The 14,423-nt window shown below is 45.5% G+C and overlaps 1 protein-coding gene across 5 annotated transcripts in view; it reads right to left on the reverse strand.

Moving 5' to 3' along the window:
• The window catches only part of LOC147711306 (microsomal triglyceride transfer protein-like), a 370,310-nt gene that overhangs the window by 163,524 nt on the left and 192,363 nt on the right, over positions 1–14,423 (reverse strand). The window lies entirely within an intron of this gene.

Raw genomic sequence — 14,423 nt, forward strand, 5'->3', positions numbered from 1 at the left:
ATAGCGCACTACATACCCAGAGGGTTTCAAGGCGCTTAGGAAGGGGAGGAGGATTATTTGTCAAATATCCACGTTTTAAGCTGCTTTCTGAATGCTAGGTGGTTCTGGGTGAGGCGAAGGTAGGCGGGGAGTGAGTTCCAAGTTTTAGCAGCCAGGTATGAAAAGGATCTGCCTCCCATGGTGGTCTTGTTGATGCGAGGTACAGTGGCGAGGGCTTGGCTGGAAGAACGTAGTTGGCGGGAGGGGGTGTAGAAGGACAGTCGAGAGTTGAGGCAATCTGGTCCGATGTCGTAGAGTGATTTGTGTGCGTGGGTAAGCAGTCGGAAAGTGATTCTCTTATTGACGGGTAGCCAGTGGAGGTCTTTAAGGTGACCAGAGATGTGTTCGTTGCGTGGGATGTCTAATATGAGCCTGGCTGATGCGTTTTGGATTCGTTGGAGTTTCTTCTGGAGTTTTGCGGTAGTACCTGCGTAGAGGGTGTTTCCGTAGTCCAGTCGGCTCGTAACCAGAGTGTGGGTGACTGTTTTCCTTGTTTCGGAGGGGATCCAGCGAAATGTTTTTCTGAGCATGCGAAGAATGTTGAAGCAGGAAGAGGATACGGCGCTGACTTGTCTGTTCATTGAGAGTGAAGAATCCAGGATGACGCCAAGGTTCCGTGCGTGGTCTGTCGGGATGGGTGCTTTTCCGAGGGCTTCCGGCCACCAGGAGTCGTCCCAAGCAGAGGGGGATGTGCCTAAGATGAGGACTTCTGTTTTGTCTGAGTTCAGTTTCAGACGGCTTTGTTTCATCCATTCGGCAACTTCTTTCATTCCTTCGTGTAGGTTAGTTTTGGCGGTGCTGGGGTCATTGGTGAGAGAAAGGATTAGTTGAGTGTCGTCCGCGTAAGAGATGATGTTGAGGTTGTGTTGGCGTGCGATGGCCGCGAGGGGGCTCATGTATACGTTGAAGAGGATGGGACTGAGTGAGGATCCTTGAGGTACGCCGCAGATGACTTCAGAGGCCTCGGACTTGAATGGAGGAAGGCGGACTCTCTGGGTTCTTCCGGTGAGGAACGAGGTGATCCATTCAAGTAAGGGACCTTATAAGTATTTAGTTATGCAGCATAATATCCTTGGTGCAACAACATCAACTGTTGCATGGCTAAATACTTATAAAGTCCCAAAGGCAAGACCTATTTGCTATGCCAAAGCTTGGTTTTTTTTTGTGGTCACTTTGCATTGAACGGAGGTCCTTCTGAGATGCATGTGATGGCTCCTTCATTGGGGTGCTGTATTTAATATAGGTTACCAGGTTTTGAAACCCAGGGCATTTATCAAACAATGAAGGGCTACAATATCGCAACCGTCGACGGGTATGGAATAACTTAAATCAATCAGTTTTTGTAAAGCGCAGTTCGTCACCTTAGAGGGTATCTAGGCGCTATGCTGCGGGCGTCCAGTTGAAGAGCCAGGTCAGAGTCCCGCAGTCAATGACAGCGCTTCTCAGCCTGGAAATGAGAATCAAGGCCCTAAAGGAATATATTCAATGGAACTTGAAGCTCAGCCTCGTGTGTGGGTTTTAAATTTTTTTTTTTTTTTACTAAATTGCTTACTGATAAGAGCCGATAAGTCGTCCTGATTGGAAAACATTAAACTTACTTTTCTTTATATTATGTTGACCATCTCTGAAAACTTGGACATGTAGTCGCCGAAATCCGACGGGACAATTTGGAGGAAACGAGGGAGTCCCTTAGCAAATCCTAGACGCCTGCCTGGTGACCCGAAATGTAGTGCTGCGTTAATTGTAAGCATTAGTCCTACATGGCAGTGTGCCCCTGCCGGTGAGGGGAGATTAGCGGAGACTCTCAGCTCCTACAACGGGCCCTCCCAGATCTGTCCTCATCGGTACGAGGTAGGGTTTTAGGTGAATGGGTGGGCGGTCTCTGCTGCTTCAGAGGTGGGAAAATCACTGCCGCCTTAGACTCGAGCCAGGAGTCCTGGTCCTGAAAACGAAAAGAGCAGCCCAGCCCTCGGGTGACCCGCGATGTAAATTCGCTTTTTGTGTAGGGTTAACTATAAGCGAAGTCGCTCCTCTTGACTCTGTAAGTTTGCAGTGAGGTATAGTAATGTTTCTGGTGACATGGGGTTGTCTTGTAACGGTACCTACTGTGGAGTTTGGGTTTTGGCCGAGGTCACAGTATCTAAATTTCTGTCACTAAAAGAACAGTCTTTCGAGAGATAAGTATGTGAGCGGTTCTAAGTTTATAACAAAAGCACCTGGTAAACCATGTGGTCATTCAAAAAAGAACACTTCTAAACTTAGTACCGAGCATAACACGATCTGTCCATTTACTTGTTTACATTGCGGTTTAGCACACAATTGTTTCGGGGAATCACTACACCCTAATAAAGGTACTAAACTAATTTAGCAGCCCAACTGGTCAAAAATTTTCATAGAACTTTCAGGTTACACTATGGTAATGCTAACCAACATTTGGGAACATCTAGAAAAGTGTTGGAGCCAAGAAAATTGAAAACATCCTCAAAAATCGGACAAAATTACCCGAACTTTTCTCATTACACTACCGAAAACTGTTCACTAGATGTTAGCATTGCAGTTTTACATGGGAAAAAATTACCTACGGAGTCCTTTAGTTAATCCAGTAAATGCAAGTAATCGCGGCTGTAAGGGTGCCCGCGAGATAGCGCCTGTGCTTGTAAGGGTGCGCCCGCATCCGTAACCGCTCGCTGGTGGCCAGAGAAAGCCTTTTGGTAGCACTTCAAAAAGCCAGCTACTAAATGTCTCGCCAGACCAGCGCATGCGCTGGCTCTAGCGAGACCTAAAAAAAAGAGAATTGTGGGTTGGTGGTGGAATGTAAAGTTGCACACCATTAAATTACCTACTTTCCAGTACGGTGGAAAGGTGGAGTGGGGGTATCTTTAAATTTCCATTGCAAGTGGATGGGAGGGAGAACTACATTGTGAGTGGCTGCACAGCTGTAGCTTAGCAGTTGCATACCCCATAGCTTAGAAAGTTTGGCCTTCAGGTGCTCACATCTATCCTTGGTATAGTGCCCCATGACAAATCCATAGACCTGCCACAAAGGCTGTGTACCTACCACAAAGCCCACTAACCAATGGACTGACCACTAGGGGCTCTCAGATAGCATGTCTAGTCAGGGGTAGTAAGCACTATATGATTCAATTCAAATCAAGATTGTAGTGCGTTTGTCTCATGGCTGTCTTTTCCTTGGCTTCCCAGGTGGTGTGCGCTTCATTCTTCAGTTCCCCTGCTCATACGGGGGATCATGCTTGAGGAAGGCCTCATGAATCTATTTCTTTTCAGGGTTGAAGGGGGAGGACAGCTAGGCTTTTAGACTGTTCAAAGAGGCATTTCTTTCAGTGATGTGTACTCCAGCAAGGTGAAAGAAGCTGGTAGGCAGGACAGTAGTAAGTAGTAATTTATTTAGCATAGTTACATAAAACCATTGCAGTACAAAACAGATTAAAAGAAAAATTTGCTAAAACTATATGTTCGGTAAAATCAGCATATCACAATCACAGTTCCTCGGGTCAATTATACGCAGGATATCTTCCTGGTGCGGTTAATTTATTTATTTATTTATTTATTTATTTATTTATTTATTTAAGAAGTTTGATTCTGTTTTCTGTTATAAAATGTTTTTTGCTATCCCGGTATCCTCATGTTCTTATGAAGTCAGCAATGACAGTGGATGATGTAATGTTTAGTCAAATCACACCCCCTAGAGATTAGTTTCTTTGCACCTTCTTTTCCACTGCCTTCATAAATTTTACAAAACTGCAGTTCAGCTGAGGATCATGAGATGAAAAGCAGGCGAGAACTGCGTTCCTTCGTGTGCGTATCTCTTGTTGGTTGAAGTGATGTTTCAGCAGGTATTTCCTTTCGTCCAGAAGTTTCTCGCAGGAGCAAATCAAGTGCAGCATGTCCTCTTGCGCTGAGACGCATAACCGACAAAGGGAACCAACATTTTTTATCCAGCGGGGAAAATTATTGAATGCAGGGTAGCAAGCCTAACCTATACTTTAAGAAGCACATTTTGACGGATTTTGCGTAACCCACGCCAAAGTAGCTCTGTGGTGCTATCGTTGAGTAAGAGTTCAGGGTCATCCAGCTGTGCGTTCTTTTTGAAAGGGCTGCCTTATCTTGGACCCACGATAGTTGTTTGATCGATTTCTTGACCAGTTTTTTAAGTGTTGTATGGTTTACTGGGGTGCCCCAGAGCTGCTTCAATCCCGTGTTCACCAGGCTGCCTGTGAGGAACTTGGCTGCTGGTGAGGACGGATGTTGCGTTAGCTCCGTCCATAAATGCTTGTTTAATGTTCCATGTTTAGATTTCCTCACTTTGTCCCAGGCTGAGATATAGGCTCCCTGTCTTGCCAAATGCCGAATTCTAACCTGATTTGTGCATGTTGAGGTTCGCTTGGGCAGGCTGAAAATAATTCTGTAAGCAGCGGTAATTGTGTTATCGAGGATCTTGGCGTCCCTTCCTCTGAGTACCTCACTCCCATAGGTGATTGTTGGAAGGAGTTTAGCGCGAACTACTTGCGCCAGAAGAAGAGAGGGACCAGAAAGTTTGCTGTTTAATGTTTTCAGTGAAATTGCCAAAGATAGCCTTTTTCCTCGTATACTTGTTCTCTGAGTAGAGAACTGCCCGCCGTTGTCGATCTTCACTCCTAAATATTTGTATATTGGGGTATCTCCAATTCTTGTCTTGTTCCAGAACCATGATGTTAATTTTCTTTTATTCTTACTGATGGTCATCGTCTGGGTTTTCTCCAGATTTATTGCAGGTCGTGTTCGTTTGAATAGCTGTATGTTGCGTTCAGGAGATGTTGGAGCCCTACCTTTGTATGGCTTATTCAGACAATGTCGTCTGCATATAGTAGACAAGGTAATTGGAGTCCTCCTAGCTTAGGAGCGTGGGAGTTACAGTTGTTTAGAATCGGAATAAGGTCGCCTAAAAACAGGTTGAATGAAGTGGGGGCCAGGACACAGCCCTGTTTCAGGCCCTTGTTGGTCGGTATGCGCCTGGACAAAACTGATCCATCCCCTACCTTTATCTGTACCCAGGTCTCTGTATGAAGGTTGATCAGCAGATCCAACAGAGGTCTCGATATCCCCCAACCATTCAGTTTAGACCATAAAATGTTCCGGTTTATGTGATCAAAGGCAGCCTTATAGTCTATAAAGCAGAAATAATGGGCATTTTGTTTGATTCTGTCTTGTCTATGAACATGCCCATGGTCAAAATATTGGTCATTGTACCTACTGATTTGGCAAAGCCTGTCTGGTTGACCGGGATTAAGGATCTCTCTCTGGCTCATGACAACAATTCTTCTAGGAGGATGCCTGCAAAATATTTTGCCTCATTATCGATTAAAGCCACCAATCGATAATTTTGAGGGGAAGCCTTGTCTCCTGCCTTATAGATTGGAGAAATGTTGGAACCCTTCCAGGAGCTGGGCAGGGTGTTGTAGCGTCTTATCTCCAGAAAAAGGGGTTCGAGAGCTGCTGCCCAGCCTTCCACGTCTTGTTTATAAAGAAATGGCGGGATACCATTTGGTCCCGGAGCTCCCTCACTTCTTCCTTTCTTAATTTGGCGCTGGATAGTATTTTGTAATTTCGGCAGATCATCATTTAGAGTCGAGTTATGGCATTCTTTGAGGCTGTTGTCCCTGTTAGGTGACAGTTTTTATGAGTATCCCTCTCACGGTCCGATGTTAACACATGGTTTTTTCCCGTTGCCTGGTTAAAATGGGTTCTGAGGAAGTTTGCCCAGGACTCCTCTGTGATGTTGGATGAGACCCCATAGCGAGTAGGTATAATGAACGAGTTTATCGATTTCCAGAACCTTGCCCCATCGTTTTGTTTGATGTCAGAGTGAAGTCTTGCCCAAAGACTATCCTCCAAGGATTTATTTGCTTCCCACTTTAGTTTTTTTAATGTTGATTTTAATTTCCGTAGATGGTCCTGCTTTACTGTATCCATGGGTTTCTGTTGGAGTTCTCTCATTGTGCGGTAAATTGATGTTTTTGTGCCTCTGATTTTTACTTTGTGCTCTTGAGTGAATTTGCTCGATCTGTCATAGCCTGATTTTGCATGTGGCTTGGGTCTTGTAGCGTAATTAGACATAGTGTTTGTAAATTGTTCCTATTTGGCAGTTTCGCTTGATCCAGTGCGGGCCCCAAAATGCTGTTTTGCCCTTTCAACTAGGGTTTCGTCCGTTGCTGCTGAGTATTTGATTTTTTTAAAGTTAAAAGTGTGGACTGACTCTTTTGATTCTTTGGACGGCTCAAAGTTCGTCTTTACAGTTTCAAGAGTGGTTTCTTGGGGACAATGATCACTATCTCCGCTTCTGCCTATCCGATAGGAACTTATGTGTTGAAATAAGGGTAATGAGATGAAGGTATAATCTAGAATGCTGCTATTTCTTGTTGAGTGAAATGTTGAGGCCGGAGGGTTATCTCCGGAAGTCCTTCCATTTAGGGCCCTGATGTTGAAATGTTCCAGTTCTTCTAGGGTCTTGTTGCTTAGTTTTGTTTGTTTGGATATTTGTGACTTCCCTTGTGATGGGATATCGCAAATTGAGTTTTGGGTCAGGAGCTCATCTTCTTGCGTGGTGCCCATGAGGTTGAGATTGAAGTCCCCAGTAAGCATGATGTTCGTTGTAGGTCTTTCCCTTATGCATTCCTCCATGTAGTTGCATAGGTCTTTGACAGCTTTTCTCTTTTTTCTCGGATGAACGTAGACATTGATTAGAGTGAAGTTAGTATCAGCGATGCCTGTTTTTAATTGTGCCAGGGGAAAGTTTACTACCAGCGAGGCTGTAGAGGATGGTCCAACTTCATTTGCCGTCAGGATGCTTGTAACTGATACATAAGTTGCTAGGTCACCTTGAAGGTGCCCGTATTTAGCTGTCCTTTTTGCGCCGGTGTAAAAGCGCAGGTATCCCTGAAGGTGTGGGGGATCTGCAAGCCATGTCTCTTGAAATGCCACGACGTCGAAAGTTCTAATGTAATGCATGAATTCTGAGTCCGTTATTTTAGAGGCTAAGCCATTGATGTTCCACAAACATATTCTTAATAGGTCATGAAAGCCCTCACTTGTCTTAGGGCCGGTTGGTCAATTGTTGTTATTTAGAGTTCTGGCTATCCATCTTAGGTCAGACAATCCAGCTTTTTGTGTTTTTTCCTCTCTGGTCCGTCCGGAGGTGCCGGTATGTTGGTCGTTGTCTATTCCAACTGGCCCTACCGCTCCTCTCATAACTGAAATTTTGGGGCTTTTTACGATAGCTTGATCTGCCGCCTTTTCCACTGGAATTAGTATTTCTGGGTATCTTGGCTTTAAGTATGGTTTTATTGTGATCCCCCAGTTTTTAAAGGTCTCTGCTTTGGCTTGTATGTTCTGAGAAATTGCCCATGATGTCCAAGTTGCTTTTGTTTCTTCTCTGCCTGTGCCATCTTCGTCTATGAATTCGATGGATACCAGGTCAGAGCTTTTTACTTCTTCCAGAGAGCGAATATGGGATAGCAGCCGTAGTATGTTGCCTCTATTGAGTATGTCAAGTCTTCCTTGCGAAGTGTAGTCTGGGTTAAATCATGTGGCGCCTGTTGCGTTTCTTTGTTCATTTGCGAACCCACTCTCTATTTTAAATTGGCTTGGTGGCATATGTTCTACTAGTCGTGTTGCAGTTGGTTTGGCCTGATTAATTTTAGCTGCAGTGACTCTTAAATCTCGGCCAGGTGTATGCTGATTTGGTGCAGGCGGCTTGGCCGGTTGGTAATTGTCACTGGGCCGATTGGGGTGGCGCGTTAGGTCCGCTGTCACTGTGATAGCTGGTTCTTCTTCTATCTGTGCGGTCGGGATCGCTTGAGTAATTGTAGATAGTTGACTATCTGACGACCCTTTGCCATTCCCCGCATATTTTGGTCCCTGGTTGTACCCAGACTTTTTGCCCGAAGTATGTTCTTGCTCAGTAAGTTGAGGACGATTAGTGCCAGACATCCTGCTACTTTTTGAAACCCGTTTCGAATTGGGTTCAATAATTATTTTGCTGAACCCGCAGAGTTGGAGACATGAGTCTTGTAATCCGGCTTCAGAGTCTTCTTGTGTGATGTGTCCAAGTATTTCCAAGTTCTTAATTTTTTGCCCCTTCCCATCAGTTGGTTGGGTTTGGGCTGTTGCCTTGGCGGGGTCTCAGGTGTGCTAGTGCCTCCCTCAGTCTCTGATATACAGGTGCCACCCTTAGATTGAACTATGCTTTGTTCTGTGGCTGGAGTATTCCCCAAGAGGAGCATAAAGCCTTCGCGATTCAAGTGTATCTTGTGTTTCCTACCTTTGCGCTTTTTAGCTCTTCTTTGTTTAGCATTCATGTTTGTGTATGCTTGTTCTTTCTCCAAGTTTTCAGAGAAAGGAGGGACCGAAATTCCAATTTCGTTAGCCCCTGTTGTTTCGGGTATGTTGAGTGAGGGGGCTCCTGTTTTGGAGTTTCCTTGTTCATTAATTACCGGCACTTCCTTTTTCCTTGAGTTATCTATCTCTTCTTCGGAGATATCGTTGCAGGGGTTAGTTTGTTGGCACTGGGCAGACCTTTTGAGCTGTGTCCACAGGTCGCTCAATATTGTTGGAAGTGTCGACAATTTGTCGATGATTGGGCCGCATCCACATCCACCTCTGTTGTACCTGGTTGCGTGTTACGGCTGATCCAGCTTGTTTTGAAGAAGCGTGTTTAGTGTGCCAAGCTTCCCATCAATGGCGACCACAAATACAGCCAGTGTGTCCAGTAGCGTTAATTGGGTGTCCATTTTGTTCGATTGATAGTTGAGGGCTTCTACCAAGAGTTGTATTGTTTTGAGCAGACTAGGCCAAGCACTTTCGTGCTTTGTGTGTTTTGGGGTTTCTGCATGATTTTCTGAAGTTGTGAATCTTTTATGACCCCTCTCTGACGCCCCTGCACTCGTCGCCGGTTGTTCGTGTGAGCCATCACTTATCGTAATCGGTGTATTAGTGCTGGTCTCACTTCTGCTTTTATCTTGGGAGAATGCAGCTAGTAGATCTTCCCACTCCTCCTTTCCCAGATATGAGGCTATTTCTATCACCTCTGACGGGGAAGTTGATTACCTGTCTGTGTTTGCTGTATCACTCCTAGGACTCGATGTTCTGTTATAGTCAGTCTCTTGTGCAATTTGAGTTGAAGCTAAGCCTCCCAGAGTTGGGTCATTCTCTTCCCAGAGCTCCTTTTCCGTGCTTACGTTTGCTTCCTTGTGGTCGTTAAAGTGCTTAGTTGTTTTTTGGCTTTTTTGTTCGCAGTTCGTTGGTGCGTTGTTTGTCTACAGACAGGTTTTTTGCCCTATGCACTTGGATAAGGTTTGCTTCTAGCACAATTTTCGTTCTCGGCTTTATCCCATTGGTTGTAAAGTCCTGAGTAATGCAACTTTTGTCACTTGTGGTGAGCCACTAGCTGTAGAGCTAGGGCTAGGGCTTCCCTTACTATTGTTGTCTGTCAGTGTACCAATGTACTGTGCTGGCTGGGGGAGGTGAGATGGTTCAATAGGTTGCTGTAGGCCTGAAGATGTGTTGATATTTGAAAGTAAAGTGTCCCCCGCGTTTTTTAAACAGCAAAACTTTGTATAGATTTTTGGTTGGAACATAGCGTGGCTGGTTTTTAAGTTACTGCTCTTTTCTGCTTTTGTTGTCTGCTCGCTTCTTGGGCTGTTTGAGTCAGATTTGTCAATTGTAATATCGATTAATGAGCATTCGCTCTGTGTTGTCTGCCGGGTTTTGGTCGGTGGTTCCCTTCTAATCAATCAAACGCTTTCGACGTTCGTTTGCGTTTTTTTGTGCCTCCTTTGCTCATAGGGGATCCACGAACGCGCCCTGATATCATACTGCTCGGCCGATCTACGACCAGTGACGTCCAGCATACAACAAAGCAGCGGCAGAAGTTCAGTAGGCAGGGCAGTGGGGTAGTAGGGGGGCAGTAGACGGCCTTGATGGTCCAGTCGGTGAAGCTTCCAACTACCCCTCCGGGACACCGCCTTGGCTCCTTGCTCAGCTTGCTCAGCCTAGTTTGTCCGAAATTGATAACAGGCAGGCTGGTGATACAGGCAAGTACTCAGGGACATGTGTAGCTGGGGAAATCTTTGGGACGTGCGTGGCTGGGAAGTCTTTAGGGCTCCTTGGTGTTCCTTCCCCCCTCCTGAATCCTCACAAAGGTGCAGCGGATTACCTCCAAATATTAGCAGCCACATAGGAGTGGCAGGAGGGCCACCTCCGGCCTCCCGCCTTGATCCTCGGACAGGACCAGCCGTCAGTCATTACCCGTGGGCGCCCATGGGCAGTTGACCCTCAGCAGCCAGCAACCAGCAGCCAGCAGTTGGCAGTATCCAGTATGGGTAAAGATGGGATATGAAAGTGAGGTATAAAGGTTAGGTGGCACAAAGGCTCAGCTCAGTGTTGATAAGTGCCTGGAGCCTGGTGCCTGTTGTCCAGCGCTTGGTACACAGTAAAGGGTCTTTTGCAAGCCTCACTTTGCGACTTGCCTTGCTTTGTTTTGGCTGTTTTTTGCTATATTGTCTCTTTGTCTCTTGTGCTCAACTCAGCCCAGCCCAGCCCAGGTTGCAAGCATCAAGCGCTGATGTACTCAGAAGCCAGAGAGCTCAGGCGCATGCAGGGCTCTTACTGCGCTGATGTGTTCAGGAGCCAGAGAGCTCAGGCGCATGCAGGGCTCCCACTGCTCTCACTGCTGTGCCCCCCCCGGGCTCCCAGCAGCTCTCAGCAGCTCTCACCTGTGCCTTGGTCTCGCCGCTGCGCCCTCCATGATCGCCGGCTTCCAGCGTTCGCAGTCAGCAGGTTGTGTCGAGGCGTTGGGGCGCCCAGCGCTGCACAAGGAGATCAGAATGAGTTGAGTGATCCGACCCGCCCACGACGCCCTTTCAGCAGTTTCCCGCGGTCGCGGCAGCTTCCAACAGCTCCAGCCGCGGCTACAACGCGGCTCCAACGGCTCCGATAATGGCCCGGCAGCGGCTCACAGGAACGCAGGTCGCCAGCAGCATTTGGCGTTTGGTGCGAGACTCCCCCTCCAAAACTGACGCCGCAATCACTTGCTAGGACTCCGCAGGACTGGTGAACCATGGGTTACATAGCATGAACATACTTTAAAAAATGATAATTAAAAATCATTATAGAATAAAAAATTATAAGCATAATCAGTTGTACCCACTGCACTAGGGGGAAGAAATTAATAACCAAATCACATAAATAGCTTTCTGTCAAGACTATGTGACTTACGGAGCCGGTGATCTGGCAGCATAAATGGATTCAGTGTATGTGACTTCAGACCATGATCTTTAACTGAGCAGGTCAAGTTATTTGAAACGGTGAATTAGATAGTGCGCATTTCTGCAGTGTCATCACTCCTATTTTTAAGATCCATTTGGAGTAGCCTATATCTAACACGTGAATCAGAAAACAACACATGCATTCTCGAGAGTAACCATCTGCTCGACACATCTCAGACGGGCTTCCGCCCCAAACATCGGACGGAGAATGCCTTGATGGCAGTTACAGAGGAAGCCAGGCGGATCTTGGATCAAGGGGGATCAGTAGCAGGGATCCTCCTTGATCTGAGCGCAGCATTTGATACGGTGAACCACAAAATTCTTCTAAGCCGTCTTCACAATGTGGGAATATCAGGAGGAGCCCTGTCCTGGCTCAAGTCTTTTCTCAGTGACAGAACCTTCCAAGTTTTTGAAGGAGCCTCTGTCTCTGCAAGCTGGCCGCTGGGCTGTGGGGTCCCGCAGGGCTCATCTTTGAGCCCTACACTATTTAATGCGTACATGAGACCGTTGGCTGAGATCGTCCGTCCCTTTGGTATTAAGATCATCTTCTACGCGGACAATACTCAGCTAGTGGTCGCTCTCATGCAAAAGAACTGCCATCAGCCACAAACCAGCCTGACAACCTGCCTAGAACAGATCAAGCACTGGATGACGCAGTCGTGTCTTAAACTTAACGGTGATAAGAACGAGCTGATGCTTATGGGTCCATCAGCTCCCTCCACCTTGGAGCTATTATGGCCCGTTAGACTGGGCACGCCCCCACACCCAGAGACAATATAAAAAGTCTCGGGGTGTGGCTGGACAAAACCCTGACTTTTAACATCCAAGCAACTAAATTGTCTGCGACTTGCTTTGGCCTCATCAGGATGGTGAAAAAAATCCTCCCTCTCCTTCCCTTTGAGGCCAAGCAGATAGTTATGCAGGGTCTCATCCAGTTTCGTCTGGACTTCAGCAACGCCCTGTATTTAGGGGTGCCTGATTACGGTCTGCAAAAACTCCAGCGGATCCAGAACTGTGCTGCACGCACACTGCTTGGCTTGCCACGCAGAACATCGGTGAAGCCGGGATTGAAAACCCTCCATTGGCTCCCTGTTAGGGAGAGAATTGAGTTCAAATCTATGTGCATTTCCCAGCAAGCATATTGGAAATCCGGCTCAGCAATTAACCACACGCTGATCACCCCTTATCAACCCAAAAAACAGCTCCGTTCCCTCCACGCCTTTCTGGCGGTAGTCCCTCGGACTCGGAGATCCAGAACTGGAGGCCGGTCATTTTCTTATAATGCAGCCAAGTTATGGAACTCACTTCCCCTCCATCTAAGATCCAATTCTAATCTGACGAACTTTCGCAAACAGCTCAAAACTTTTCTTTTTAATAAATCAGGTTAACCCCCTGTTTGCTCTTTACTGGAGGGTATTGACTCAGTCTGTCAGCGCCTGGACGCCTCAGGGCAGCAGCCACGCTTAATAAAACTCTTTTTCATTTCATTTCATTTCATCTTACACATGCAGCAGACAACATCCCTAACCTACAGTAGCATCAGACAATGACACTTCTATCCCACACATGCATCAGACAATAACATCCTTAACGTACACGTGTATCAGACAATAACATCACTATCTTACATTAGCATCAGACAATAACATCCTTAACTTACAAGTGCAGACAATAACACTTCTATCTTACACGTGCATCAGACAATAACATCCCTATTTTACAAGTGCATCAGACAATAACATCCCTATCTTACAGTAGCATCAGACTATAACACTTCTATCCTACATGTGCATCAGACAATAATAATGCTTTATGTACAGGTGTATCGGACAATAACATCCCTATCCTACAGTAGCATCAGACAATAACATGCCTAACTTACACGTGTATCAGACAATAACATCCCTAATTTACACGTGACTCAGACAATAACATCCCTATCTTACTGTAGCATCACACAATAGCATCCCTATCTTACACATGCATCAGACAATAACACTTCTATCTTACACAAACATCAGACAAGAACATCCCTATTTTACACGTGTCTTAGACAATAACATCCCTATCTTACAGCAACGTCAGACTATAAGACTTCTATCTTACACGTGCATCTGACAATATTATTCTTAACTTACACGTGTAACAGACAATACCATCCCTTTCTTACAAGTGCATTAGACAATAACATTCCTCTTGGAGTACAATCTTGGAATCTAATATTTTCTTTCTGGTTTCTTAATTGTGAGGATGAAATTATCATCATACATCTATATCTTGGGACCAATACTACATGTAAATTAACTGTTTTTAACAGGTGTTAGAAATGGGGTCTCTGGTTGGCAGTGGTATGCGCCCTGCCCAAGTAGGGACTCTTCCTTCTAGTCAGAACAAGGGAGTTACACACCCAAGGTAACCCCTGCTCACCCCTTGGTAGCTTGGCACGAGCAATCAGGCGTCTCTCGGAGGCAATGTATAAAGTATTGGTACATAACACAAACAGTATCACAGTGAAGACACTACAAATGGACACCACACCAGTTTAGAAAAATAGGATATGTTCATCTAAACCGAACAAGACCAAAATGACAAAAATCCAACACACAGAACTCAAATTATGACTTTTTAAAGGTTTCAAGAAATGTTGTCCATAGAACTCCATGGATGCGGCGATTTTATACAAAGTACCTTAGACTGTCAAAATCCACAAACAAAAAAAGGAGCATAGGAAGGAAATATTGGAAAACATAGGGATGCTCCCAGAATCTGTGTAATACCTAGTAACATATTGGTATTCGTCTGATATGTGAAAAGGTCAGATATCTGGTCCATTATTTGCTGTCCCAACTGTCTCAATAAAAAACATTGCTGTTATAAGTCTCAAGAAGGAAGAGAATATTTGACTTAGCTGTTCTAAGACATGAGATAATTTGCTGATGATTATTGGGGTTTATCAAATCAATTACATTTCAGCTGCTAGCCTTAAATCTAGGGAACCTAGGGAAGTCTATTCATTTATAATTCTAAAGATTTGTTCTGTATACTCACTAGTTGTGGTAAAGG

Source organism: Lissotriton vulgaris, chromosome 5 (genome assembly GCF_964263255.1).
Source record: "Lissotriton vulgaris chromosome 5, aLisVul1.2, whole genome shotgun sequence".
Lineage (NCBI taxonomy): Eukaryota > Metazoa > Chordata > Amphibia > Caudata > Salamandridae > Lissotriton > Lissotriton vulgaris.